Source organism: Pezoporus wallicus, unplaced genomic scaffold (genome assembly GCF_028554395.1).
Source record: "Pezoporus wallicus isolate ANWC-B61680 ecotype Strahan unplaced genomic scaffold, APGP_CSIRO_Pwel_v1 contig_5261, whole genome shotgun sequence".
NCBI classification, from domain to species: Eukaryota; Metazoa; Chordata; class Aves; order Psittaciformes; family Psittacidae; genus Pezoporus; species Pezoporus wallicus.
In genome coordinates this window covers 3,447,145-3,472,302 of record NW_026642423.1, presented here as the reverse complement: position 1 = coordinate 3,472,302, position 25,158 = coordinate 3,447,145, and the positions used below count along the sequence as shown (strand labels likewise).

General features: G+C 38.5%; 1 long non-coding RNA gene across 1 annotated transcript in view; it reads left to right on the top strand.

Annotated features, from left to right (window-relative positions):
• The first annotated feature begins 508 nt into the window (after positions 1-508).
• Positions 509-25,158, top strand: part of LOC130610363 (uncharacterized) — a 95,439-nt gene continuing 70,789 nt past the window's right edge. The window contains exons 1-2 of the long non-coding RNA XR_008975036.1: positions 509-1,101; positions 6,473-6,509. This is a non-coding gene — a long non-coding RNA (uncharacterized LOC130610363). The remainder of the gene's footprint in view (positions 1,102-6,472; positions 6,510-25,158) is intronic.

Genomic DNA, 25,158 nt, shown 5'->3' with positions numbered 1-25,158 from the left:
AACAGGCACTCTTACCCCTCTAGTTATCAATTAGAACTGATAGACAGGGGTAGAGCAGTTGACATCATCTACCTGGACTTATGCAAAGAGTTTGACACTGTCCCACATGACATCCTTGTCTCTAAATTGGAGAGACATCAATTTGATAGATGGAACACTTGGTGGATGAAGAACTGGCTGGATGGCCACATGCAGCTGTGGTCAATGGCTCTATGTCCGGCTGGAGACCAGTAACGAGTGATGTCCCTCAGGGATCGGTGTTGGGACCGGTCTTGTTTAACATCTTTGTTGCTGACATGGACAGTGGGATTGAGTGTGCCCTCAGCAAGTTTGCCGATGACACCAAGCTGTGTGGTTCGGTTGATACGCTGGTGGGAAGGAATGCCATCCAGAGGGACCTCAGCCCACTTGTGAGATGGGCTGATGCCAACCTCATGAAGTTCAACCTAGCCAAGTGCAAGGTCCTACACCTGGGTCAGAGCAATCCCAGGCACAGCTACAGGTTGGGCAGAGAAGAGATTCAGAGCAGCCCTACAGAGAAGGACTTGGGGGTGCTGGTTGATGAGAAAATGAACATGAGCTGGCAGTGTGCGCTTGCAGCCCAGAAAGCCAACCGTATCCTGGGCTGCATCAAAAGGAATGTGACCAGCAGGTCAAAGGAGGTGATCCTGCCCCTCTACTCTGCTCTTGTGAGACCTCACCTGGAGTATTGTGTGCAGTTCTGGTGTCCTCAACATAAAAAGGACATGGAACTGTTGGAACAAGTCCAGAGGAGGGCCATAAGGATGATCGGGGACTGGATCATCTCCCGTATGAAGATAGGCTGAGAAAGTTGGGGCTGTTCAGCCTGGAGAAGAGAAGGCTGCGTGGAGACATCATAGCAGCCTTCTGGTATCTGAAGGGGGCCTATAGGGATGCTGGGGAGGGACTCTTCATTAGGGACTGTAGTGATAGCACAAGGGGTAACGGGTTAAAACTTAAACAGGGGAAGTTTAGATTGGATATAAGGAAGAAGTTCTTTCCTGTAAAGGTGGTGAGGCACTGGAATGGGTTGCCCAGGGAAGTTGTGAATGCTCCATCCCTGGCAGTGCTCAAGGCCAGGTTGGACAGAGCCTTGGGTGACATGGTTTAGAGTGAGTTGTACCTGCTCATGTCAGGGGGGTTGGAACTAGATGATCTTAAGGTCCTTTCCAACCCTAACTATTCTATGATTCTATTAGCACCTCCAGTCAAAAAGAGGGGAAAACTGCTCACCAGCTGTATCCGGACTTTGGTCAGGGCTTTAACGCAGTTTCCTTAACATTATAAAGTGTCATATGGGGTGAATATCCTACTGTATCTAAAGTTAAAGTTAACTGCTATTCATTATGATTCTGGGAATCCAAGCAGTATGACTATACCTCAATGCCGGAATGACATTTTGCAATATCATGCTGTTTCAACACTCTTTTACATCCAGAAAGAAATTTCCTTACAAATGAAATGCTTAATATCACTTCATACAAAAAAAGAATTTGCACATTTTAATCCACTGTGTCTTCTGCTTGTATTTTTTAGTTTAAAATAAAAATATTTTTACATTAAGACTAATCTTTTTTCTGTGAGATTTTAGAAATGCCATAAGTAAAAAGAATGAACAAACCGCACAAATATTTTGAGTTGAAACTTCACTGAAATCCATAATAATTGCCATAAATTGATCTCCCACCAGTACATTTAATGTATTCCTTGTAACTCACATCAAAGTACTCTTACGTACAAACATAAACAAACACATAGTACTACTGTCTGTATCAGGAAGACTATTTTAGTGGAGGAGTAAAACTTTGGAGAAACAGCTTCCAGTGCTTTCAACGTCTGCTATTCAAGCACCACATACATTCCCTCTCCAGTTACAGAAACTCCAGATGAAAAATACTTTTGTAAAGAAAAAAAAAATGAAAAAAAAGAAAAGGAAAGTTTTAATAACTTTCATTGGTTGATATATTTCCTCCAAAGTGTTCTACAGAGGACATCTGTGACATTTTATAGTTGGGAAATCAGATTCACAGATGTAACAACTCTAACTCATAAAAGTTAATGAGCAAAAAGCATATGTAATTCAGACCTTTTGTTCCTCTTCTTTTACCTTTCTTTCACTTTAAATGAGGAAGCCCTCCCTTCTGCTAGGTCTGTTAGATGTGTCAGTGTACTCACAGAAATATTAGTCATCTTTTTACAGTATATTAGCACTTAGTCAAAGAGCAAAAGTAAAAGTGGTATGTTGAAAGCAGCTTTACAAGGAACCTAAACGTCTGTGGACCCTCTGTGGAAGGAGGCTTTTTTATAAGAGCAAGTAGTGATATGACAGGAGGGAATGGCTTTAAACTGAAATAGTGTAGATTTATATTAGATACTAGAAAGACAATCTTTATTACCAGGGTGGTGAGGCACTGGCACAGGTTGCTCAGAGAATTTACAGATACCCCATACCCCTAAGTGTTCAAGGACAAGCTGGATGAGGCTTTGAACAATCGGGTCTAGTGTAACATCTCTACAGACCAAAGGACTGGAATCAGTGAGCATGATATAACCCAAACAAATATTTTTCAGAGTGAAAACAGAGGAAAAGGGGACAGCAGTGCTGTCTGACATTATCTCACTCCATAAAGCAGCACAGAGACTCAACCAGCTGCAGCTCTGTTTAGATCAGGGCTCAATATGGCCTTGCCATTTTGGCTTCTCAGATTTGCTGGAGGTTTTAAGCTCTTCAGACCAAACTAGTTGCTTGATAGTGATAAAGCGCCACGATGACTCATTTGCACTAATGGCTAATTACTTAATGTAAAAAAGAATTGATAAAAATTTTAAGAAAAAAGAAAGACTTTTGCCGTTATTTCTTGAAGCAATTTAGAATCAGAGGGTTTTCAGACATCTCTGTTTTCTCCCAGTAAACCAGAGAAAATTCTCTCCATAAATATCAGGTCTTTGTATGTTGATCAGTGACTAAAAATTCCCCTCTCCCTCCACAACTGTCCCATTGTGCTTATTAGCCTTATCACAAGTGTACAACCAGAAGTGAAGTACCAAAAACAAGGACTGATTTGATAACCCTCCCCTCCAAAGACACACATTGTTGTCCGATCACCTGTTTCTGAAATAAATGCTCTTTTGACTTGCAGCTTTGCTCTCCCAAATCTATTTAAAACACTGTTAATTACGTTATTAGAATGTTATGGTTATCCTAATAATTAGATATTCTTTCCTGCTATCCAAAGTGTTTTTGCAGGATCTGTTCAACTAATGTAGGAGGTGATGAACATTTCAGAGCAACATGTTCCTATTTTTCACGAAGCTGACTATATGACAGCGAGGAGATTCCTACAGAGAAAAACAAAATAAAAAGGATAGAAGGATAGAACATAAATGGATAGTGTTTACATTTTAGGCTTCTATCAGCAACAATAGAAGGGTTATAAATGAAGAACGAGATGCTACCAGTTACCATAAAGACTTCTCCAAAATCATTTGTCATCTCTGACCCAGGCTATTGCAGTTAAATATTACCTCTTAGGTTCAGATAACGCTGTTGAATTCAGCATGTCATTGGACCTTAGTAATAAAAATTTTGGTTCCTTTGATAAACCAAACCAACCACAGAAACAAACCGCACCACACACCCCCCCCCCAAAAAAAAAAAAAAAACCAAAAAAAAAATTAAAAAAAAAAAACCAAAAAAAAAAAACAAACAAAAAATAACAAAAAAATAAATAAACACACCAAGACAAACAAATAAAATACCTACTTTTCCACACAAAATACATAAGAAAGAATCCAAGGAAATACATCCAGGTTCTCATAGGTTTTCAGACTGTGTAGTTTCAAGCATCCTTTTGTCCATATAGTTAACTGAACAGCAGATAAGACTTATGTCTCTTGTTCTTGCACTGAGGAACTAACGGGGAGATATGGCACAGGCACACCCAGATTCATGATGCACCGGAGAGACGAAGTACGAGAAACGTTGACTCTTTCCTTCATTCTTAGTATGATAAAGTAAAGCAAAGTAAAAACTCAGCTGTTCCTAGCTTTGGAAATTATTTTGCAAACTTAAAACATTGCATTTGTGGTTTGAGGCCAAGAATGATTTGTATGTTCTTAACAGTACATGCTAATCTATGCAGGTTCACTAGTCTAGGTGTCTCAGTTTAAGTGAAGGCCAGAGCATTCTTCAAAGAGAGTTGCTGTATCTACCTTCTGCAGAAAATTAGCTCATAGGACTAAACATTGGCAAAAGCCTAAAACAATACTTGTCCATAGATGAAATTTATTAAGTGTGAAAGAATTATAGGTGACAACAAAGCAAGGATCAACAGTGCAGTGTGGATTTCTTTCAGATGAATATATATGGAAGTTACATGAGAGAGCTGAAAAAACACTGCAGGAAATGTGAAGAATAGTAGCAATGAAACACTGTAAAGAAGATGTTTACTCCAGGGCATCACGGTTGCTGAAATGATCAAAACAAACAGGTGGAGTCAGATTCTTCTCATGTTTTTCTCAGTTATTATCATATCCCACAGTAAAGCTCCTTCACCCTCAAGAATTAAAAAAAACAAACCTCACAAATAGAAAGAACCAACCCAAACACTGGAAGAAATGGAAAATTTAGAGTAGTTTTATTTTTATTTCTTGATCAATACTGTGATGGTGATGTCCTCTACCAGAGGATGATATCTCTATATAAGTAGAGAAAAATATTTTTCCTTCAAGTTACCCCAGTACAGCATTAATAAACATTTAGAAACATCAAACACAAGTATAAGAGTATAACACAGTGAAGAGAATTCTTCATCCAATTTTTGCCAGGTTTTTAAAGAGTTTGGGAAATAAAATTACAAAAGTCATCTAACCTCAGTCTCAGGACTGTGGATCACTTCTGTCAGTGGGTCAAGATGTTTGCATGCATACTTTACAACGCATCTGTCCATTCTCTACCCTGCTGTGCTGTGTACTTGCAGCTCAGAATGGGTCTTTCTAATTCTAGCCAACTAGAATTCAGGGGTGGTAGCAACGTGAGGAACTACTGTTTTAAGAACATAGAAATTTGTAGAAAATTCCCCCCCTCACACCCTTTCCTTGCACCCCAGCCATTGCTCAGAGACCGGAGGGGCCAAGTGCGACTGGGCTGAAATCCTCATTAAAACCAACTCAAGGGTCATGTTCTGTAAGTAATTCCATGATTATGGATTCATGAATAAAACGGTTTATTAAGGGAACAGAAATACAGATTCGGGATTGCCCTCAATAGATTCACCTACTCCACTAGCACTCACGTCCAAAAGTATTTAACTGATAATTGAGCTCACGCAGAAAAATAACCAATTGGTAATTCATTAAGCTTGGAGCCACCCGGCTATCTCCCAACGCAGTTGGAGGAGCAAATCTCACCCAAAAGGCATCCTTGGCTTTGGTGGGGACAGAAGAGCGAGCCCATCCACTGACCTGCAAGGCGGATTGTGTTGTCATCCTCTGCCATGGATGAGTTCACATGCCACATGTATCCTTTGGAGACAAGGGGCAGTGAGGCTGCTGTCAAATTATTGGTTGTTGTCACCATAGCTGGTGGGGACCAGCACCTGTCACACCGTGGTGAACTTGCTAGATGTAAAAGAGGGATAACGAGAGTTTGGATCACCTTCAGTCAGGCTGCTCAAGGGCTGTGGGTCTTGCGCAAAGGCGGAACAGAACCAGGAAACATACACATCGCTCCCTCTTCCACCAGGATGAGGAAGCTTTAAGGGCCATCAGGCCTCCACCTGGCAGCCTAATCACCCCCATCAGCAGCCCACTGTCGTAGCCCATTGTCCCCATTAGCAGCCTATCAGGGTGTTGAACTGTCTGGTTAATATCAAATCAGACAGGCTTGCTCATTCAACGGGTCTATAAAGGAAAGAGAAAAGGTTAAGCCAGAAGCCTATCAACTCTCGTGCTGATTCATGTCATGCCTTGGGTACCTTCCTAATGGCATGTTTTCCCAAATATGGAGTAACCATTTTTCTTTGCAAAGTTAGATTCAGTGAATGATTAAAATGCTGTCCTTGCATAATTACATTAGTGTTAGCTACCTGATCAGTCTACAAACGTGATGAGAAGTGTTAACAGTAAAACAACTAAATAAATCAAGCTGACATGTTTTCCTGCTTCTGTACTGATTTCAAAGTGATGCTGTCACACATCAAAGTTAAAAAACAAAATCCAAACAAAAAACAATAGTCCTACATCAGTCAAATATTGTAACACAAACTGGAATGAGTCATAGGGTTGAAAGCTAACATCAATCATGAGGACTTTCATTCTGGCCATACAAAAAAAAAAAAAAAAGAAAAAAAAAAAAAGCAACCATATTATTTCTCTCAAAATACAACTGTTATATTTTATTTCCTGGCTTTTAAAATTGTTTTAAATCCCAATCATTATTATTCAAGGCCAGGTTGGACAGAGCCTTGGGTGGCACAGTTTAGTGGGAGGTGTCCCTGCCCATGGCAGGGGGATTGGAACTGGATGATCTTAAGCTCCATTCCAACCCTAACTATTCTATGATTCTATGATTATTTACTGAGAGATTATATATATATGCCGAACAAAATATGTGTTGGTTGATTACTTTCAAAAATAATAAAAATATAATAATATTAATTAAATTAACTATTATATCAATCAATATTTATATAAGCAGTGTGTGTATGTATATATATATAGTGTATATATAGATAAAAGCATCTCCACAACTGAAATCTGGATGTATGGATGTATGGATGTTCTTTTGTCTTTAGAAAATTTTAGAATTTAACTGGCCTACAAAATACTTCTGCCTACTTCTAGTCAGTCTTATGACATAACAGCTATTGCACAACAATAAATAAGATGCAAAATGAGTATTAAGAGTCTATGGTCATAGTCTGTAGGAAACTCAAGAGTTTGAAGAGGTTTGAGCAGATTTTTTTGCCTGAGGATCTATCACACTGTTCTGGACCGATTTGTAAAGTTTTACCTCAAAATTAGCCTATTGTCATAACAGCTTCATTGAATTAATACATTAAACCATCATCCAGTCATATTATTTACTAAATTGAGAATAAAAGAAAACAAATATTCATTCAATGAAGAAATGTTCTGTAAGATGAGTAATAGCCAAGTTTACCACAGATAGCCATTAAATCTAATAATCTGCTAATAATGCCAATTTTGTAAACTGTGGGATATAACCTGAAACACAAGTGAAAAAGAAGCATGATAATTCAGAGAGATGAGCATTTGTTCACAACATTGTGTTACAACTGCACAACAAAGACAACAGAGGGCAACAGTGCTAGGAGGGCTTAAATGACAGAAACAATAAGCATGAAGCTTTCCAGAAATATGAACACATTTGTCATGGAAAAGGGCTGGGGAGATTATTAAACAGAAGGGTGAAAAAAGCCACTTACAGAAAGCACTGGTGTTTACATCAGGCTGAACACAATGCGGGGAAACAAATCAGCCAAAGGAGCAGTAGGGATTAAGTTAGCAGTTAGTTTAATAGCTGTATCAGTGGGACTTGACCAAACATGAATTGAAAGTCATCAATAAAGAGACAGATTTTGGCAGATTTAACTCTGCTGGTTAAATAGTAATCAGATGTGAAAGCAACTCACTGCACTCAGTGACACTACATGTGTATTACATACATATACATATATATGTGTGTATATATATATGACAAATGTTAAGGGACTTTAAGCTGCGTGCAGCTGGAATTCCTTCACTTGCTGGCAGTATCCCAGCAAAGCAGACACAACAGGGTAATGCAAAGAGAATTAAGACCTCTGCTCTCCAGTTTTCACATACCTGCCTCTCCCATCCCTGAAGAGAAAACAGAGTTCTGCTGGTCAGCTAGAGCTGGCTTCAGACCCCTGCAATACTGAGTCACTGACAGTGTTGGCTGGGTACTCTGCTTGGTCCTTGCTCTTCACCCATGTTTAGTTAGTCTTTGGAGGTTCCTGGTTTATTCCCAGAGTAGGAGATAAATTAAGGTGTAATTTTCTGTGTGTGTGTATGCATGTAGAGGAAACATTTTTTAATTTGAAGCCTCAGAAATATGTTTTTAGTGTGAGTGTAGATGTACAGGCATTGTAACTACATGCTTTCATCCCTCAGTAATTGCACTGTATTTTGGCCCCCTTTTCACTGTAAATCCTTTTTAGTTTATCCTGTGTAATCCCACTTGTGGAGTTTTACCCACAGCTGCCAGCAGTGAGCTCCCTAAGGTATAGAGTCCCCTGCATCAGCATTCATCTCTGGTCTTAGGTGCAGTGTAATCATGGCAGGGTGATTCATGGGCCTAAAAGGATAAGCTTTGATGTGTTAATGATACATTATGCATGCGAGTGAGTCCAGAAAAATACACCATGCAAAATTCCAGTTAAATATCCAGAAACAGGCTGGCAGAAACTGGCCAGAGTATATGCACTTTCATTTGTGTGATGAGTAGACCTAGCCCCTTCTCAAAATTTTTGCATCCCAATTTCATTTTTTATCCTAACAACTTTTTATTATTTTCTTTTTTTAGTCATAACAAAATTGTTCCCTCTCTGCCTTTCAAGAAAATGTGTTTTCATAGTTCTTTGGGCAACAATTATTTTTTTTCTTTAAGAACATCAGCAATGAAAAAAAAAAAGACAATGCTACAAATCATCCTAGACTTATAGGCTCATCTCATGGAATCACTGCACTGAAAACATTAAAGGTCATCACAGAATTAATATGGATGGATTAAAATAGGTAATAGCAATGTACAAACGGATAGAGATACTGTAGAGTTGGGCAGGGAGACAGAGGAAAAAATTAAGCTTTTAATTATTTTTCCATTTGAGGAAAAAGGAAGTGCTGGTCATGATGTGTAACAATGTTATTTTTAGAAAGGAGAGAAAGTTGGTTTGGTTTAATAGTTTGAACTGCTTATATATGAAATTATTTTATGAGTATATATAGTGTGTAGACCTTTTAGCCTGGTTTAAGGAATTGGTGTGCATATAATTGCATGTGTTTGGGGGTGGATAGGGGCAGGGACACAGTGCCAGCATTTCCTCATCTCTTCTTTGGGATCTGTTGTACAGTTTTCCACAAGTATGGCAAAAATTAAAGATCTCACGATAACACCTTTCTGAAAGGGCTGTGAAAATGGCCAGGGCAACACAGATGCTCTTGGTGGCCTTGCAGAGAGAAATGCCACCATGCCAGTTCAGCCTTCATCAAGCATCAAGGAGTTCACACTGAAGCCGAGCTTCGAGATTCAGCCTTCTTTGGCTGATCCTATTCCTGGTGCCAGTTGCTACAGCCAAGACTCTTCTTGTGAAATAAATCAATTGGACTAAATCATCATCAGACAAGTGGACTAGTAAGCATTAGTTCATGTAATTTCACCTCAAAATTGCATCTGACACTTCTCATTCATAGGGAGATTAATGAGTGATGAAGAGCTGATTGCATTTTTATCCACTTCTGCTTTTCTTTTCATACTAATATTATGAAGTGAATGTAAGATTTCGTATTAATCACATTTTGCTAAAAAGGTATGACACATCATTGACTTCTAAAATAAAACCAAGACTCCTTTAATCCAAGTACTTCTTTTTAAGTACCACATTATCTGGGAATATTCTTCAAATGTCTTATTTGCAGAGTACATATTAATTCCTAAAACTCCTTAAATTATCCACATTTCTTTCTCTGTAACTATAGAGCAGGCTTGCAATGTAACTTCTACTGTGATGAAATGCCCCAGCCCAGATGAGGGTCCTGCTGAATCGTAGTGAGAATTAATCTCTGCCACATCATGCACTACAGACAGGTAGAGAAAATTGGGCTCATCAGCTGTGATCCTATAATGAGAGTGGCCAAACAGGGAAGAGAGTCAGTGTCCATATGACAAGACAGTCCCGCAGCTGGACCTTATTGCCCATGATAAATTCTAGTTTCACAGCTGCTGATGTTGAAGAGACCAGCAGGCAGAACATAGTGGAAAAAGCCTGTTTGGGCATCTAGGAAAGGCACATCAGGGTACCAGCCTCAGGAAAAGGTTGAAGAATGTTTCTTTTTGTATGGAAAACAAGTTCCATGATAAGAAGGATTTGTCTGTTATCAACATGTACATTGTTGAGATTTGTACCTGTTTGCTAAAATGCAAATATCCTGCATTACAACATCTTTGCCAGCTTTTCAGCCTCAGACTTCCAGACCATGTCGTAGACAAAGCAATAATAAAAAAAATTCTTTTGGCAGAGCTGCCTGATTAGAGAACACCTCTGTGGGTTTTGTTATTTTTTGTTATTTTTTGTTTGTTTTTTTGTTTTTTTGTTTTGTTTTTTTTTAATCCCTTGCTCCAGGTCTCTTAGGAGGGATAACTTTAAATTTAGTACCGGATACCCCTGAGTGTAGACATACATTGTGTGTATTAGAAGTAGCCATCCCAGGCTCTCCCTTAGCTGAATGATATATTGTGGAGTTCAGTGCATAATTTGAACAACTCACATATTACCTTTTTTTTAAAATCCATTTTCTTACTGGTTCCCAGAATGCCATTTGCTTTACAAGTTGTTTGCTTTGGTTTGTTAATTGTTTTTTTCCTTGATAGTGAGACACCAGCCTATATTTGTGTGACTTCTTGGTTGGATTATTGACATTTTTCTTTGCTTGTCTAGTTTTAATTATGTAACCAAGCCACATTCAACCTTTCACTCATTCCAAATTTGCCTGTTGCCATGTTTCCCACATTTTGCATGCATTGTATGGAATTCTATTAAACACTCCATTGATTTTAAAATCCTTACTTTATCATTTTAAAGTTTATGTGCTCTTGCTTGCTGGAATTCAGCAGAATTATAAGACCATGAATTTATTTTTTTTTATTTAATTTTCCTTGTCTTCATTTCAATCTAGAGTCTTTTATGTCAAGTCTAAATCCCTAAGATTTTTATACTAACCTTCAGAGATCATCAAAACCTGATGAGGAAATTGAATTCAGATTAAGGTGAAATTAATTTTTGAATACATATTCTCATATGTATACAAGCTTGTAGGAATGGAAGCTGTCCCAATAAAATCAAAGGAGATGGTTGAGTTCTCTACCAAAATAGATGTCCAAATACCTACAGCACACCACAGTGGAAATTTAAGTGCTACTGAGCCAGACCTAAATAGTTATAAATCATGTTTATTATCTTGGAACTGACAGCCAGGTTCTTTTGCAGTATTTCTACAAAGCAGCAGACTTCATGCATGTACAAGTATAGAAAATCATATGCTTTGTGTCTCACAACATGCCCAGTCCCTCTGCATGATGCCTCAGGCATCAAACATGCAGAAAAGGTGAGTTACCAGTACAGGCGCTAAGGGCCCCTGCTCCGAAGAGCTCTTCAAGGCAGCATACTCCACAGTCACAGCTTTAAATGGTGGTGTTTGGGTTTCAGCTACATTTTTATGCATGTTACATGACCTGCCAATTTTCCATTTCTTTTCCCTTCTCACTACGTGAGGGCAATGCTTAGGGTTCCACAGGTTGGTAGAGAAGAAATTTGGACCTTATTCTGAGAGCATTCACATGTACTCTCTGTTGGTTGGGATAGTGCTCCAGGTGTTCCAGGATAAATTGCATTAGTGATGTGTCCAAAGAAGCTTAAAAACAAGAGGGTGATGAGGAGAACACATGATTATTTTTCTGTTGCTTGCTAGTGTCAATAACTGATGTCATACTGAAGTTATTCATGTGACATAAGAAGTAAAATTAATTTCAAGATTTCAAGATAAGCAAGAAAGCATGTACAAACTGGAAATGAGTAACAAAAGAGAATAATTTGTCCTATAGAAAAAAATATTCTAAATTTATCACAGATAAAAAGAAATACAAAAAAAAACCCAGTTTTCTCAGGAATCAGAGTGTGAAGGTAATAACAGGACAAGTTAAGATAACAAAGATATTCAGAGTTTCCATTTTATAAATAAAGACTATGGACATTTGCTTAAAATTGATATCAGATGCACACAGATGAGAGGTAAAACATTACAAAGGTCATGAATAGCATATTCAGAAGCGTATGAAATGTGCATGTGGAAGCAGGAGGAGCAGAATGAAAACTCTAAGGAGCAATTCTGTAAACTCTCAGGTCCAAGATGAAAGAGATTTCAGTAAGATTCAAACATCCAAAACTTCCCAAATTAGCAGCATCATGGAAAGAAGAGATCAAAGAGATGCTACTTTTCCAAGGTTAAACGTATCACATAATACTGTACCATTGCCATGAGGAAAGATGAACAATCTCATAATAAATCAGGAAATTATTAAGACAATATAAGGCTTCTATTAATGCCATGGCTTGGGAGCCTCAGCCAGCTCAGGGCTGTGTTGAATAGGCAGACATGTAAGCACACAGTTCTGAAGTGTTCTGTGTCAAAATGCAAAATGTAGAAAGTGCTAGAACTCAGGCTAATGAAGAGAATTGGTCATTTCGGCACAAAATGTATATGAACAGTCCGTTATCAAACAGCCATCACATACCATCATTTACCTATCACAGCTGGATGACTAAAAAAGTGTTTTCTCTTGCTAAAAAGTAAGAAAAAAGCTCAACAAAACCAAAAAAGGTAAGGAAAGGACAAAAGGGGAATAAAAGAAATTTTAGTCTAATTTCATTGGAATTTTACTCTAATAAAACCCCCAAAAGCCTCATTTTGTTTCTAGATCTCTTTAAAAAAAAAACCCACAACAACAACAAAAAAAAAAAACACCACAAAACTCTCCCCCCAAAACCTAAACCAAACAAAAAAAAACAAAAATGTCTTCATTAAAAAAAGACACCAAATTAATTTCAGCATTTCAAAGCAAAGTAAAATAGGAAGTCGCATTTGGAAAACATTTAAAAGAAATTTTTCAGCTGCTAATCGTCAGGCTTGTTTTCAGATCAAAATATTTTTGTTAAACATGGCATAAATTAATCAGTTATTGTTCTAAAATATGCATTAAAAGAAAGTTTTGGAAAATAGAATATTAGACCCCCAAATTCTGCCCATGACATGGGACAGCCTGATGACTACATTCAGGCCTATATACAAACACTGACTTCCAGCAGTCTACTGGGCAACCTAATATCAAACAAATTATATTTTTCATGCATTGTAGAGGTAGAGAAGGAAGTGATACATTCAGACTGAGACATAGATCACCAAGGTTCAAGTTATTGGCAGAGTGATGAAGCTGCATACTTTCAAGCTATAGGCAACATATGTTTTCTAAATTCTGGCATTAACTTGATGGCTATACATTCTGTAAACCATGGATGAAATCTTTTTTAAGAGGTAGTGATTAGAATGGTGGGCTCATAAGTTAATTTTATTTTACTAAATGGTATTCTGAAAAAAATAATTTTCTGTTTAAGAACCTTGCCACTTCCAACAGAATCCTAAGTTAAAAAGCTTGCCTTCTTTGTTACTAAGAAGCAAAGTACTTTCAATTTACAAAGATTGGAATGAAAACTCAAAAAATGGAACACAAAATCAAAAAGTACATGATTGTCTCAGGGAAATAAGCATTTTTCATTCAACTCTTGAAAGCATCCAATATTAAAGGAACTATGAAATTAACATACTGTTACATGTCACATCAATGACTGAAAAATTCAGTAAAAGGCCTTGTTCATACAGATTGCATTTGAAAGGCAAAAAAGCCACTGCAAAACTTATTTCTGGTGTTACCATGAACTGTTTTCTAATATGTGACTGGACTAGTAGTACCCAGATAAGGATTAGGCCACCTGGGTGTTTTTTCTCTTCCAGGTTCCCTTCTCTTCTTTATTTTTAATAGGCATTTTAATTCTATTCCAGATAATAAAGTAGTATTTAAAAAAAACAGATACATGTTTGTGTGTATTTCTCCAAAACACAGTTTCAAGAGACCCTGAGGACCACTGCCATTAATAAATATTCTCTGAGTTCCCAACAGACCTGCCTGTCAAACCACGACATTCTGCAGTTATAAACTAAAAGTAGCCTTAAGGATATTATTCCATAAAGTCTGGACACCAAGGAAGGGGAAGCAGAGCTGGATAGGTTACTGCTCACCTCAGTCGGTGTCTTACTTGACAGAAAGCCAGTAAATCCTACAGGACCATGCAAAAACCTTCTAGTGGTAAAAAAAAAGTAGAGTAATGTCTTATATAATCGCAAGAGGCCTACCACCCTCACCCCAGCTCAACTACCAGCACTCCATACACAATCATCCGTAGAACAGAAATCAGAGACACTGACTTTATTATGTATACTAGGATTTCCCTATAGAAAAGCCCACAAAGACATTCTTGCCATCTTGTCCCAGAACTATTGCAGAATAGTTTAAGATTCCTGTTCAACAAAGCACAAGATATCTTCTTGCAGTGAGTAAGGTGGCTAAGAGACTTCTAAGCTTTTCTAGTTAAGGCACAAGACTATCAGCTGTTGAGAGGAGGATGGGTGAGCACCACTGCATGAAGATTTGGGGTAGGGGGGTTACTTGGGTTGTTGGAAAGGCTATGTATCCATTACATGTCTTATCATTAGCTTATGTCTCTTCTGCCCTTGCTGGTGAAAATATGGGATGGGCATGTTCCTTCCTCAAAACTTCAAAATTTCATAAGCTGTTAATAGGCTCAGCAAAAGATCTTGGTACCCAAATCTGCATTCAGTAAAACCCTCATGCTCATGGCTACACAAAGTTCCAAAAGCCATAAGATAGATTTATTAGGGACAGCTTAATTATCTAATTACTACACCCACTAATTGTATATCTTCAGTAGTCAGGAACAATGGAATTTTTTTTCCTGCTCCTCCCTCCCCGATATCTCCAGCACTGCCAAAACCTATGGCATGCATTCAAAAGCTTATTTATTTATGCATATGGCTTGCAAATCTCAAGGCTAGATGCATAAATTTTTAAGAGTTGACATGCTCTTCAGGTGAAAAAAGTTCTCCCTCTGAATTATTCTATTCACTCTGCAGCTATCCACTGCTACTTCTTGTTTATCTGCTCATTACTGTGACTGAAAATGAGTTTGTCAGAAGAAATTTCATTTAAAGAATGAGAACACAGAGAGGTTATCTCAGTAACTCAGCAAGTACAAAAACTTTTTTTTTAAACCCAGAGATAAACCTTTTACTCCTAGTATTCTTTTGAAAAGGAACATTTTTCAAATTTTTGTGGAAAAAAAAACAACACCAAAATCCAGAATTATTTTTATATAAACACTCTGGAAGCTGTTTTGCCTTGCCATAAATGGGCTTTGCCTTCTGTGTAAAGAAAAATATATTGTCAGAATAATCATTTCTGAAGAGTCTCAGTATTTTATAATTTTAACCTGTTCTAACCCCAAAGTGTGGGTCAAATAATCTGTTACTTGGAAGAATGTCTAAGTCCCATCACCAATTCTGATAAATCAAAACCTTTGTAAATCTCCATTTCTCCTGTGGTGGGGAAAGTAGAATGGGACAGCAGATCATGCTCTGAATAAATTTTGCTTCCCAAAGTAACGCCTTAAGAGTTTTTAACAATTTGTGATTTCATTTTTCCTCTTTCCATACCAAAATTGCCCTAGCAAAGCCATCTAGCATAGATTGCTGGCAGTGAGTCTCACCAGCCACCTGCAGTCCTGGCCCTCCCTTTAGGAAAGTGATTACGCACTAAAATGAATGCAAGCAGATAGAGATGTAAGGATCTGCTCCTGTGAGCAGAAGGGAGAGGTGCCCTCATCTTATGCTAGAAGTTTTATCTAAAGCAACAAAAGACCCTTATTAGCTGAAATCCAGGATTTTGATAAAGTTGTTTTCCCTAGGACATGCTGAGGAATAAGGGCTGCACCCTGTGCTTCCATGGAGCTCTGCCTGTCTGCCCCAACAAACAGCTGTAACTTGTTGCTTCTGGTCTTCTAAATTCAGAACCAACAGTAACTGTTGAAACAAGGCAAAAGGGAAGAAGTGTTTTCATACAGCACCAGGATAAACTAAGCCCTAAATTATGCTGAATTGCTCCCAGAAACAAATGGCTGTGCATTTAATCTGTTAATATCTCCCAGCTCCATTAAGGAGTCAAATCCATCACCTTTTTCCTCAGCTGAAATTTGGAAGAGGTCTTCAGACAGACAGGATCCAAAAAATGACCTGTCATTGATTTGCTGACCCACAAGTTAGGAAAGGAGACACTCTATTTGCTCTTGGCTTGTGTTATATTTCTGTTATATTCATATTATGGCAGCACTAGCCCCCTGTCTAGATTAGGTTGTCCCTTTGTTAAAACCAGGATGTCCCCTGGTAAGATGCTGTGCAAATATACTGGTTCTTTCCACTCCAGCTATTTTACAGTAATCCCTGGATACCTGAATTTATTCCAGTAACTCTGGTTTGACATGCAGATTTTGTTACCCTATTGTTAACTGGCCTATGTGTGTCAGCAGCATATGTCTGCTGACACTAGCCTCAGGCTACCAGTTCTGGCAAATGATAGTGTTCCTAACTGGTTTAATAACCTTTCCTAGAGATCTAAGCCAGCTATACCCACTTGCATCACTAGAGAGACGGTATGGATGGATACCATGGAAAAATATATGTGATGCAACTCAAAATTCTGCAGTAACTTTTGTGTGTGAAGCTGTTAAAGACAAGACCTGTTCTTGGGACAGATAAACCCGTATTTGTCAACTAGAGAGATTCTCACCTTTAAACCAGCGGTCTAAGAAATGATACTGGCTAAGATGGACTCATGTCTAATACTGGCTGGTAATTTCTGCTTTCCTAAGTTTACAAGTCCAGAAAAGAGTAACTCCAGCTCTGGACTGGAGTGGAGTGGATGGTGGACCTGACTGTGTCAGCCTGAGTTGGATTTAAGTGCATGAAGTCTGGGGGATTTTTGGTCTTTGTGTTTGTCTTTTGTACATTTCTGATGCTAATTTCATGCCTGAGCAGACAAACCAATAGATGTTTTTGTTGCAAGGTAAGAGAAGTCAATAAATAGATAACAATTTAAGAGGAAAATAGGCTTTAAATGATACTTCCTTTTCCTCTGGCTTCATTATCCTACTCTTCCCCATCGGCTCCCAGATCATGATGTGACTGCAATGCTGCTCATCTCACAAATAGAATGTAAAATCCTCTAGGTTAAGACCCTCTTTCCCGTCATTTCATAAAAAGCATCAACCAGACCAGCAGCACTACATAAATACTATAAAATAATGATGATAATGGATTATAGTAATGATTAAAAAATTATATCCCCTCTAGACATGAGATCAGGAGATATTCACAGCGTCCCATTTTGTCTCAGAAGGGATGAGAAGAAGATGTAGCCATACAGAAAAGCCAGGCAGGGAACCATGATTGAAGAAAAAGCAGCAGCAACAACAAAAAGAAAAACACAGGAGTTCAAGGAATCCCTGGAGTACTCCAGCTTTTGAAGCTCCTTCCATGCATTCACAGCAAGGAGCCTGTGACAGCTGCTGCCGTGTGTTTGATACCCTCCCGGCTCCAGTTCTGTCATTTACCAAGCTATCCTGTCATCAGCCGGCACAGAAATAGAGCGCATGTTACCCCAGGTCCCATCTTCATTCCTCAGAAAGTCAAAGCCTATCCATAGATCAGAGCTGTTTCAAATGCAAGTATGAAGAAGCAGACACACTGTCGAAGTAGTATTCTGTGTTTTTACCATTGCTTTGCTGATGCTGTAAGAATTAGACAAACATTTCCAGACGAAAAATATTTTTAGTTAAAGCAATGAAGAAAGAAACCAAAACTTAAAGTGCAGATTCTACAACTTGGTCATATTAAGTGAATTATTTTATTTTTACTTAGTTGATCAGATTTTAAAAAGGAAAAAAATCTGTAGAAGTGAAAAATCACACTATAAGATTTTGTAGATGTCTTTATGCCTAAGTCTAGTATTGCTGGACTTAGTGGCTGCTAACAGACCCAGAATTATATTTACACTCTAAGTAGTCTTCTCACATCTCACTGCCCCTCTACTCTGCTCTTATGAGACCTCACCTGGAGTATTGTGTGCAGTTCTGGTGTCCTCAACATAAAAAGGACATGGAACTGTTGGAACAAGTCCAGAGAAGGGCCACAAGGATGATCAGGGGACTGGAGCACCTCCCGTATGAAGACAGGCTGAGAAAGTTGGGGCTGTTCAGCCTGGAGAAGAGAAGGCTGCGTGGAGACCTCATAGCAGCCTTCCAGTATCTGAAGGGGGGCTATAGGGATGCTGGGGAGGGACTCTTCATTAGAGACTGTAGTGATAGGACAAGGGGTAACGAGTTAAAACTTAAACAGGGGAAGTTTAGATTGGATATAAGGAAGAAGTTCTTTCCTGTAAGGGTGGTGAGGCACTGGAATAGGTTGCCCAGGGAGGTTGTGAATGCTCCATCCCTGGTGGTGTTCAAGGCCAGGTTGGACAGAGTCTTGGGTGATATGGTTTAGTGTGAGGTGTCCCTGCCCATGTCAGGGGAGTGGGAACTAGACGACCTTAAGGTCCTTTCCATCCCTAACTGTTCTATGATTCTATGATTCTATTTCATGCAGGGATGTGGTTAAAGTTTTCTGACTTACTGGCAATAGCCAGTCCAGATGTACTCCTCTCCCACTGAGCTTTAAAGCTCAGTGATGCCAGCAGGAAGTGGGAGAGATTGTTGGAATGTTTTCTCATTGTTTGTTTTAGATTCATTTTTTTTGTTTGTGTGTTGTGTTTTTTTCTTCACCACCTCCCATCCCCCCACCCCCCACCCCAGGAATTGTCTTATAAGTCAAAAACACCTCCTGGAAGGCAGATGTAAGTTCAAGTATTCTGGAGACAGACAGAACAGTGCATCCTTTTTTCCGTCCGTCAGTGAAATTTTGATCTACAAGCTTCTAACACTGGTACTCTCTTGTACCAGTGCTTTATTGGTGCAGAAATGCACATCATAATTGAGATTTCATTTTTATTACTTTCATATCAAGCTATTTCACATTTAGCAGAAAAATTCTCCAGAAATTCTTAATTTAAGAGAATAATTTCATTTCTAGTCCTGTTAGAATACCGAAGTCAGAGATTCAGGAATTGCAAACAAACCGCAGCCTTATTCCCACTAGAACTTCTGAAAAATATCCCCTGTAAAACCAAGACATTTTCATTGCATTAAAAATGTTAACAAAGCTCTAGCATTTTAAGCCTTTTGTTTGTAGATTGTTAAGAAATATGCTTACATATATAAGCAGACAGTAGTATAAATCAAGTAAGTATAACTTTAACTTAACTGGGAACTTATACTTAACAGTATTTCATTGAGCACACAGGAAAGAACAATTTCCAGGTAAAACAAATAATTTTTTAAAATATTTTTCTGTGTACATCCAAGGAATCATCAGATTAAAAGAAAACAACAGCAGAGTGTCTACGGGGTTTATGTCCCCATAAAAAATATGTTTCAGAGAGTCTTCTGTTATGACTAAAGCAGTTGTTATTAAACAATTGCAGTTTGATATTATGCTTTCAAGAGGAGTATTTATATACAAAGCTAGTGGGCTGCAGAATTCTTCTTGGCTTTACTGAAGTGTGCATGCATAATATATAGTTGCTGGAAGTGAAATAGAACTGCTAAACTAAACAGGTGGGAAAGAGCTGGAAAGAGAGAAGAGGGAGAAAAAGACTAAAGTGTCTTTAAATGTCATCGAAGCTATATCATCCCTCCCAGCCACAACTTTTTTTTTCTAATTTCTTTTTTATTCTTTGGTATGTTTTTTACAAACGTATTAACTCTTACAAGCTCTTGAAGAGCTTCCCTAGCATGTGTTTTTGCATCAGACCATGCTGCACTAAACCTATAGACCTACCAGTCTTGTCCTGCTCTGTACTGCTCTGTTTTTCACCCCTCACCTTCTCTGGGAAGGAAACACCAGTGGACTGGGTACCAAGGGAGCTCATAGAGGATTAGAACCTTGAGAAGGGCAGATTCTCCCCAGGAAAAGAGGAACAGTTGGTATCATTATTGGGACCATCACAGCCACGGAGAATCATTAACAGACATTTTAAAAATATATTTTACCCAGTCTCTTGAGTCTAGGGCACTCACTAGAAATAGGCAGATATAAACATGAGACTGCTGAGAAACAATAAGATATAGACTATTCTGGAATGGACTTTTTCTATTAAAATTGTTCTCCTTTATAAAAACACATGATACAATTTTAATCGGGGGAATTGGGTGGGGGTGGGGGGGATGGAAATGAGTTTTCCCCTTCTAAGATGAGCGATTTTATTGCTTCAAGATATTCATTAGCCATCATCTTCCTTCATGAACTCCAAGGGAGAATGAGATGAATTTTCCCTCCTAACTGCCTTTGGCTGGAAAAGTTTGGTCACTAAAGGAACTTTTAGACTTATTTTAAGCTCTAACCTTTTATGGCTTATTAGATTTTCAGGTACCAGGCATTTACAGACCTCTACTTTTTCTTTTTCTTTTTATTGGGGGGGGGGGGGGGGGGATGCTGTAAAGCAAGTTAAAATCAAGGTAAGAAGAGTAGCACAATATTAGAAGGGTAGAAAATCACAGAAACTTATTCTGAAGCTGGAAAAGAAGGTATGACTGTGGGATTCAGACACCTTGATTTGCTTAACTGATCAGAAGAGTGAAAGGTGATTTGGTTGAAATATTTAAGTATCTTCACAGAGAGGAAGTATGGGGTATAAGGAACACTTTAATCTTTTGGTGAAAGGCATGACCAGAGCCTGGAAACTGAAACCAGATAAGCAATAGTGAGAAATTTGCTACATGCATGCTCGACAATGAGATTGACGAAGAAACTCCTGAGAAAAAGTACAGAGCCTTCATCACTTCTTCAAAGCCACGATGTGATGTCTTTCCTAACCAAATCTTAACTTTGTGCTCTGAAATTGTCTGTTACAAGGAGAACTGGGTGGAATTTAATGCCCTGTGATATAGGAGCCCAGACATATACATCTTAGTACCTTCTAGCCCAGACAAATCTGGGACTCATTTCAAAGAGGAGTAAACTAAGTACTGGAAAATACAATTTCATCCTGCATTATCAATCCTGTAGGTTGGGATAGATGACATTGTGAAGATCAGTTCCACTGCTCAAGGCCTTGGCATTGCAAGAACATGGCTGAAAACACAGCAATTTTACATGTATAGATCACTTTCCATTTCCTGGAATAATCAACCAAAATGACATTTTTTGATTTTTTTTAAACTATTCATACTGATAACTATACATATATAACTATATAACTGTCTATATACATAAATAGTGATAATATAAGAGAGTAGCCTCTCATGTTTTTAGACATAAAACTACATAAAAAATTGGATGGTAAGATTTGCAAGCAATATAAGACACTACTGATTTCCACACACACACAAAAAAAATAATCAGAACTGCTGCACTTCTTCTGAATGACGGTCATATGGCCACCTACATGGTGGAAGGCAGAAACTGTTGAACAACACACATTGAATAAAATTATAAAACAGTTCATGAAAAAATAAATATTACATGTTCAGCTTAAAATGGAGTGGGAATATAGCTAGAGAGAGTGGAGGCACAAATTGGATCAATCTGTTATTAAGAAAGAAGTTGAGAATTTTCAGACTTTTTTTTTTCCTACAGAATAACAGAGATGAAGAAGAATCTAAATTATTTAGATGCCTCCAGGCTACATATGGGGAGAACTATTTTAAAAAGCATGGGTTTGTGCTCTGGGATTTTGTTGAAAGGACAAAATAAAACCCAGTTCTCTGGCTGATAGCTCATTAGCTGCAGTCCAGGATCTGGGCCATTATCTGTGACCTGATGATTTATTAGGGTGCACTATGAAAATGCTGGAGACCTGCCAAGGGTTTACAATATAATGTGGAGCTACCTGCTGTACCCACATCGCTCCCTCTGGGTTCCATCTACCCAAAACCTAATATCGAGCTTTGTATAAAAAATGCTGGGGCTGCAGGGAAAATGACGAGGAGGAGGGCAGCATTCCAGGGGGCCAAATTAATTTCCCTAGGGATCCCTGCTTGTAAAATCCCATAAACAAAATGTCACTTTTCATTCACTAAGCCACTTTGATCGCTAACAGCAAACACATGCCTTACTTTGGCATAAACCTCTGCACCATCAAATTAAATAATGTTGGGTTGTTGGTTTTGGGTTTTGTTTTTCTAACAATCTGTCTCGCACGTTCCTTGGCTGCCTTTAAAAGTCACTTGTAAAGTTTCACACTTGCATTCTGAGAACAGCAAAGCTGGAAAGCTCTGTGTCTCAAAGGATCAATAAGCCTTGAGTTGTTTGGTTCAAATGGGGTGAGACAAGTCCAGCAACTGACAACTACCATCTCATACTGATTGCAGAAAACGAAAAAGAAGGTCTCCTGATGATTCCCAGTTGTTGAGTGGGAGCCTCACATGAAGGCCTGATAAAATTACACATTGGTTACACTTGAAGATATCAGGGATTCAGTAAAAGAAATTGCAGATGAAATACCACAAGGTCATTACTAGTGTAAGAATGAAACTGGATCCTAATGTGCTATAACATCAGAGTGTTCCTTAGTGTCAGCACCCAGCTATTTTCAGAAGTGTATACTAATGCCAGCTGAAATATATCAGGGAGTCAGGCTGACAAAGCCCAAATCTGTACTGAAAACCAGGCCTATAGAGAAAAAAGCACCAAATAGGCAACCTGCCAGGGTGAGTTCCTACCGCAGACAACTGGTCAGGCAAAATAATTCACAAAAAAAATATGTTAAGAATTGTTAGCATGCAAGGCACTGTTGGAAATCAAAAGTGTCTGGGTAAAGAGAACAATTTTTGAAGAGTTTTCCCAAAGTAAAAGAAAAAAAAGTCCTAATAATTTCAGAAGAATACTAAAAATAAAGTGTGTATATTTAGGGAAAAATTAAGATTCCACATCCTTCTGCGGATGTTACAGGAACCATATTCCTGAGACCTCCAGGCCCTAACCATCTCAGAATGGTTTTCTCCAAGAAAGGCCAAAATATCCTGAGCTCCACTGGATTCCTTCCAGGAATCAGCAGTTTCATGTGGAGCAGAAATAAGACTTTTAAACATTTCTAGGAATAATTCTTACATGATCAGAACTAAAATATACCTTCAGACCAACATGGGAAACCCTCACCTCTCCATCAGCCCAAACTGTGTCTCCTTCCCTGCTTCCCTTGAAAAGCAGTGAGTGGGTAAGTCTGCTCTGCACAGTCCCTACCTGAACAGTTGTGGGTCATTGCTGATTTCAGTTCAAATAAAGCACACACCCACTCTACCACATTAACTACACGGTGATCCAATTACCAGTGCTGTCTGCCACACAAATCCATTCATATTATAAAAGCCATTGGCTGATACAAATCTGCAGTGTTCAAAGACACATATACATTTCATGAAGTTTTAGTAGCATTTTCTTCTTTTGTTCTCAACTAAAAAAAAACAAATGTGGTAATAGAAGTTGAACAGAGGTAGGTGTTGGTATTATTATGTGAACACAAATTACATAGAGTGCTGATTCCAATATCTAGCACTAATTACTTCCACTACCTTATCTAGAAATAATTAGTGAACACCCTCCTGAGAGCAGTAGTCAAGATTTTTCTCTTTTGTACAAAAAAATTACTCAGGCTTTACACCAGTGTAACTAAGCAAAGGATTGCCATCATTGCCTACAATTTTATAACTCCTCTAGCCTGCTGACTGAGCATAGGTTTTCAATGTGAGATATCTGGAACTGATTTCCCTGGGAATTACAGAGCATAAAACCTGTAGACAGATACACACTTAGCAATAAGCCCAAGATTACAAGTTTGTACTGATAACAGAGAAGTAATAAAAAGAAGGAAACACTTAGGTCAAACTTCAAGCATATGGAATGAGCGTGCATGTGAAGGGGAAACTCAATTATTTAGTGAAATAGCATTTTCAAAATAGCAAGCTTTTGCTTTTCATGCCCGGATGCTTTTTCCTGCTACTTGTTTCTTTGGTTCATTGTCATCCCCCACCTCCCACCAGAGCAGCAGATAGATGTAGTCAATAAAGGCTTCTGGATCAGCTTAGCAAGCCAGGAAACCTAGGTCCTACCCCTGCTGCAGCTGTCTGCCTCTGCAGTGCTGAACACAAGGAGGCGATTTTGCCAGCCTTTTTCAGTTCTACCTCAGAAAAGTGCACTTAACAAGAAAATACACTTAGATCCATCAAACACCAGCAACATATCCCAATCTGAAAGGGAGATCTGTCAAAACTCTGCCACTTCTGACTCTTGAGACCCTTATCTTTGTACATGTCAAATGCCCCTGATGCTTTTTGTGGCCTTTTGTATTATTGCCAGGAATTGCCAGAGTATTTAGCATGAAAAGCTGCAAAGCTAACCCTATATCTAAACAAAGTTTAGGTTAACTATCTGCAAAGTTAATCTTATATCTAAAACATAAGCTGCCATCTTTGCTTCTCATTCAGCTAACCGGTCTTTGGGAACCACTACAGTCTCTCTTCTCATGTTACAATTTGCTGTTCTGGTCTGGGGTGGAAGAAAAAGGAGATGGTGGTACCTCTCCAGTGATTACATTGGTGCCTAGTGCTGCTGGGCAGAGACGGTGAGCCCCAGACTAACCCATCTTTCACCTGTGTGAGTCTGAACCCATGCATACATGCTTTAACTACTAGGCTAAAATATATTTCAGTTGAGAGTTCTCTTGCCCATGCTTATCAAAGTAATGTTGCTTTGCTTGGAACTACGGAGATGTTAATGAGTAGAAAGAGGGTTCTTTTTTTGCATTAATAAAATGATACCTTAACACTGAATTCCACTTTACTGCTTTGGAAAGGCTGCACCAGCAACTTACTAGTCTCAACAGTGAGCTTTGAAAACTGGGCAAACTTTTTGGATTTCTATTCATGCTGTGTAACAACCTTCTCTCAATCATGACATTTGCATATGAACATACAAAATGTATTCTATATCCTTCCACACCACATATCACAAATCCAAAAAGTTTCTTCTAGTGAGTCATAGATCTACCTGTCTCAGAACATCCTTCTCCAAGGCATATCAAGATCTGACATCTCTCCCTTT